The sequence below is a fragment of the Mesocricetus auratus genome, unplaced genomic scaffold (genome assembly GCF_017639785.1).
Source record: "Mesocricetus auratus isolate SY011 unplaced genomic scaffold, BCM_Maur_2.0 Super-Scaffold_100009, whole genome shotgun sequence".
Classification (NCBI taxonomy): Eukaryota; Metazoa; Chordata; class Mammalia; order Rodentia; family Cricetidae; genus Mesocricetus; species Mesocricetus auratus.
In genome coordinates, this window is record NW_024429193.1 from 78,609,028 (window position 1) to 78,615,027 (window position 6,000).

At 37.1% G+C, this 6,000-nt stretch overlaps 1 protein-coding gene across 2 annotated transcripts in view; it reads right to left on the minus strand.

The window, feature by feature from the left end:
* Fstl5 (follistatin like 5) overlaps positions 1–4,965 on the minus strand; it is a 579,517-nt gene extending 574,552 nt beyond the window's left edge. Inside the window, exon 1 of one of the 2 annotated variants that reach the window (XM_040752632.1) lies at positions 4,498–4,965. The gene's annotated coding sequence lies outside the window, so the exon portion shown is untranslated. The remainder of the gene's footprint in view (positions 1–4,497) is intronic. The other variant, XM_040752631.1, reaches the window with a different exon arrangement.
* Between the last annotated feature and the right edge of the window lie 1,035 nt (positions 4,966–6,000).

Consider the following 6,000-nt stretch of genomic DNA (forward strand, 5'->3'; position numbering starts at 1 on the left):
AATTGTTTTACCTAGTTAGGAAAAAATAATGGGTTCTTAAGAGGTGAATTGCTCTGTTCTGCAGTTTGTTCTGCTAGAGATAAAATCGAAAACATTTGTCATTTCTAATACTGAAATAGTCTATGAGATCTGACAATGCAGCATCTTTTTTTTGTTTTTGTTTTTTTGTTTGTTTGTTTTGGGTTTTTTTTGGGTTTTTTTTTTTTTTTTTGGTTTTTCCAGGCAGGGTTTCTCTGCATAGCTTTGGAGCCTGTCCTGGAACTCACTCTGTAGACCAGGCTGTGTTAAATATCAACAGGTAGGCACGGTGAAGCAGCCAATGAAACCGCCATTAGCATCTCTGTGACTTTGCCTTAGAAACATGGAGGGCTGACTTTATTTCCCAGTACTTGTGGCATAAGACTACAGATGTCAGGAAATTAGAATACAAGATCAAAGGGAGCATGTGGCATGGGCCTTTTATATACATAAAGAAATTATAGGATTTTCATATTTAAAAGGGTCTCTATGGTTTTTAAAACAATATTGAATGTTCTGGAAATGATCCATTTCTGAAAGCAAGGGTAAAATGTTTTCATTTTAGCATCTCTGAAGAATGTGGTTTGTGCATATGCTTTAATTGCTACCTCGGCATGAGGCCCCTCCTTACTGAGGAGCATACATCTGTGAAGTATGTTTGCCTTAGCTGTCAGTTATAATGAGCACATTGAAATAAAACTCAGTGACAAAGTGCTTCTAGGTCTTTTGCATTATGTTTTAAAATTGTTGCCAGTTCTGTGAGCCAGTTATGAGTTAGAATAATATTCTCTGTATTGATATACAAATGAACCTACTAAGCAACATCTTTACTTATAGATTTATATAGTTGGAAACCAACAGCTACTTTGAAGTAGTATTAATTAATTGGTTTTAAAGAAAGTGAAGAGTTAAGATAGTTTTCCCCCAGAATAATATAAAAATCATATGCAAGAAGCAAAATAGTTCATAGTTTGCAATACCTAGGTTATTTTCCTTTAGAAGTATATGACTTATTATCAGAAGATAAAGAAATCCATTCATTTTTATAACTATCCTATATACAGTAATTTTCAAATTCTTTACCAGAAGTGTATTTTCTCAGACATCTGTATAACTTCATCCTTGTGCATACAGCATTATTGTTTTCTTATTTCTACTATATTTAATTTTCAAGAGCCTCGGAAGAACGTTTTTATCCAAGTCAAAATAAGTGAACAATCCCCCTCCTAAAGCCAATGTGTCCTCATGTAACCCACTCTAAATAAAAATTGATAGAAACTAGAAGAAAAATATGCCAGGCAAAGGCATACGTTTTATTAAGGACCATTATTTTCATTACTTTTGTATTAAGCAGCATTTCTTGAACTCACATCTTTCAGATTATCTTCTTAGCATCTTTATTGTAGTCCAGCAAAGATGTACACACACACACACACACACACACACACACACACACACACACAGACTCTCATTAAACCAACCCCCAATGACATTGCTTAATTCTTTCTCTTTCAGAGAACTTACAGGAACTCTGAGATTACCAAAACACTATTCCAACCCTTATAATAAATTAATTGGTAAATACAATATGACTTGAAGCACAAAGGGATCAATTACTTTGTTGTTTATTACTGGCCTGTGTCCACAAGAGACCATCTAGCTCACCTTAGGGAAACTATACCCAAAGGACATTGGTGACCCTGAGTCAGAGGGTGATTAAAATTGTTTGGTAGGGATAATTGGCCACCTGACTGTTAAACTATAGAAAGTGCTTTTCCTGGCCTATTACTTCACAACACACTTTTGAGCTTTATATTATTATATGTGCTTGCATTAGTACAATAATTTGACCAAATATGAAAACACAACAGTACATATGAGTTAATACTTTGTGGTTTCATTACTAGTCCTTATGAACATAATTCTTATGTTCACTCTCAAAAGATATACATAAAAGTTTGTTGTATCTGTATGAAAAATTTAAAATAAATCCATGAAACAATTTCCTTTTAGTTAATTTTTGCTTCAATGTGCTTTAAAATATTTAAAACAGCTTAGACAAATGATATGATATATAATTAAGTTATCACAATAATTTACACAGTTGCCAAAGGCCTTCACTTTAAAGCAAGCTGTGATGCATTTGCATAGTATCCATAATGATATAAATTAGTATTTTAATAATGTGTCTAGTGTTTTGGTTTTAAATATTGTTTTTTATTTTCATGAATAAATTAAAATTCATTGTATGATTGTTTTTTTGGAAGAGCAATTAACGAATTACCACATTTAACTGTCTTCTCAGTGTCTTAAAATCTGATGATTTTATTAGTTTACAGTGTGTACATCTTTTTCTCCACTGAAATGAGATTTTCCAAATGCAAACTTTGAACTAACTATGGGAACCCAAATATCTTACCTCACAACTAACATATAAAGCAAAATGTGTATAAAATCAGTGGATGCATTAATTTGCCTTACTTAATTAACTTATCAGTGACCTAGAATCTTGCAATTACCATTAACATATTTAGCTTGCATTGAAATGCCTCATTGTGACAATAACTTCATCTGTAACAACACTAGATATTGGTGGCTATTTAAATCTGAATAAGGACAGAAAACTTTCCGCAGAGAGAAACCAATGGTATCTCAAAAACATTGAAATGAATGTAAGGTTCATATATGACTGCCTTTCAAGCAAGTTGTAGAATTAAATATACATGAAGGTCTCAAGATTAATAGATTTTAAAATAACCACCATTCTACTTGAAATTCCAAAGTCTGGGTATCTATTTCACTATAATTAATTTTTAAAAGAAAATCTTATGATGAATAGCAATGAACAATTATATAAAACAAAGTCATGTTTATCAAAACTTCCGATTTCATGGGGGCCTTATTTGTTATCTACTGTGTATATGTATTTAAATTTTCCTCATGAATATTTAAACACATGATCACGTGACTAACATGAATCCTACAAAGGCTATTTGTTAAGGGAGAAACTTTTGTTTAGGAGAAGCTGCAAGAACATATATTTCTGATAGCAATCCCCCCTTAGAAGCTTTGATGTAAATAAAATGAAAAATCTCTACTCAGATGAATAAGTTGTAATCATGTATCAAAACTTCATCCCAATATCTCTAATGTAACTACAGTGCAAATGTCCCAGACATTGTAAAATCCAAATATATGAACTTAACTTATTACATCCTGATGTTCTGCACAGCATACCCTTAGTGAGTTCTGACAGTTGAGCATGAAGAAGCATTACAGTTCACCTGCTGCAATTAAAACAAGACATCTTCTTGCAACCTGAACTCTATCTCTGAAATGTAAAGAAGCAAGCTCTGCCTTTTCCCAGGCATTATTTCTCCTTCTTCTACTGTCACCGAATGACATAAATGGAAGATCGCAATACCCTTTCTAAGACAAACCTCACACCTATATAACACACGTATGAACAATAGCAAGGGCTATGGGCACACCAAGTAACTCCCACCATTTAATAGTTGCTCACTGTCAAGAGTCTTGTTCGGTGCTTAGCCACACTGAATTCTCCTTTCAAAACACACTCAGATCACACTGCCAAATAACAAAAGGAACGTAGCTTTAAATGAAAATCTAAGTAGAGAAATGCTCTCTGCTAAGCATGCAAGAGGTTAAAAACTGATGAAACAGCAAGACGACTTCTCAACCCCAAGCTTGCCTGCTCCATTCAATCACCAAAGCAGTCAAGACTTTATAATGTAAGCTAATACTATATTATTAAATCAGTAAACCTCATTTACATTCACCTTTGAACTGAGGGGGGTGAGGAGGGATGACATCTACTCATCAGTAGCCGAAAAAACAGTCCCCAACTTGGAAATTCACACGACCTTGGGTAAGAAATTCTTACAGACCCGAGTTTCACTAGTTTTATTTGCATCCATAGCACAACAGCATATGTAAATGAGGCCAGCATGGCAGAAATATTGCTACCCCTCCAGTCTCCCCTCCAAAACAGGTTAACAAGCTCAGCACTTTGCAGTGCATTTCTTGGACATGGGAAATATGATTTATTAACCAGATAGTAGGTAATTCAAATGTGTTTTTAAATTACATTCATTTTAAAGAACTTGGAGAATTTTATGGCATCTTTAACAATATCTGGGGGATTGATATTGAGCATTTACTAACCTAAACCACACTAGAAGTATTCATCTAAAATACTCATATTGATAAAGAGACATGTATCATAACGTTAACTTCACAAAAACAAACAGCTCTCAACTTCCTTAATACTTCAATAATCACTGTCTTCAATATTATTAGAAGAACATCTCATATTGCATCAATTATTCATTTTTTATAATTATTGCCAAAGTACTGTCTCAAATTATGGAAATCAAGATAACTTATTTTTAATCTTTTTCATGGCTCTCTGCATTTCTCACGCACTAGCAATCATTTATAACAATATTCTATTCTTACCTTATTTTAAGTAGAAAACACGAGTCCCCCCCGAAAGATTCCTAAACGGTGTGGAAATATGAGTCGCGGTTTTAAAAATAAAAGGAGACGGAGAAAATAGTGATGAAAAGGTCGCCTTAGGTTGGAGAAAAAAAAAATCAAAATACTTCGAGCAAAAACTACAGAAATCTCCAAAGTCACGGCTGAGTGGGCGCCCAGGTTGCAAACATAGGAGTCTCTCCCACGTCCGAGTCCGAGCCGCACTCCTTTGTCAAGTTAAATTGGGTCCTGCTGGTGAAGCGGGTCCCAGCGGGCACAGAGGGTTCCAGTGGGCGTTGCCTCTAGGCGCCCCAGCGGGCGATCTGCTCACACCCCAGGTTCAGCACCAACACGCTGTGGACAGCACCGGCTCCGCTCAAGTCCAGTTTGTCTCCGTCTCCGAACCAGGCTGATTCTCGCGCCTCCTCCCTCCCTCGGCCCGAGCCAGGCTGCCAGTCAACCCCGGCGCGCCCCGCCCCACATCTGACGTAACTGTTTTGCATCTCGACTCCCCAGGAGGTGAGGGGCCGCCCCTTGGCTGGGCTTCTTGCTGGGTTCCACCGCCGCTATCCAGAAGACGAGACCAGGGCTTAAAATCAAAATTGGAATGGGCATCGTTGGACTTCACGCTCCGTTCGGCGAGCCCAGTTCAAACTAGGGGCTTGTGGCAGGGTCTGCGCCTCCGCCTTCGCTGGGACCGCGGCTCCCGGGACTCTGGGACCGCACAGCAGGCTAGGGAGACCAGGGATTGTGAGGGAAAGAACTGAGCACCAGGAAGTCACCCAGCCTTGCCCCATACAGCAGCAGACGCGTTTCATCTTCCAGGCCAAACTTTGCTTTCTCATTTGGTTGCGGAAAGGCGCATGGTTCAGAGTTCTCCTCCGTTCTCAGGGCTGTTGCAGGAAGTCCTTGCAGCAGAAACTTGTTTGGAAAAAAATTAAAAATATCTGAGCGCAGGAAAAAAATATTTGAAAGTTGTAATTCTCATCATCACTCGGAAACAGATTTTTTAAGTCATGTGACTGTTCCCTATTTGATTTATGATAAGCTTTGTGGAGTGGGAGATCCTAGAATTTAAAAAAAAAAAAACAAATCATTTTACTTATGTTTTCAAGATCTCAGCTTCAACTCCCATCGTCAAACCTAGAAACTTGTGCAATATCTACTGTCCCATACAACACTTGCTCTAGAAAGATGGGGTAGGCTGGAAGCAATGTCGTGGTTTTTAGCCGTTATCTTGAAGATGATCTTCCTTGTTCCAGCGGTGCTCCAAAGAGGACTTTGACAAAGGAAATAGACTGTCATGTCAAGTTGACAGCTAACTCCAACTTGTAAACAAAAACACCTGAGTCATTCAGCTACACATAATGCTAATTGCACAAAAGAACAGAGTGTAAAAAACTAAGCCAGAGATTTTTTAATTGCTTAAAGCTTTTTTCATAAAGCTGTGTATCATTTTAAAAATTCATGCTTTGCAATGTGCTG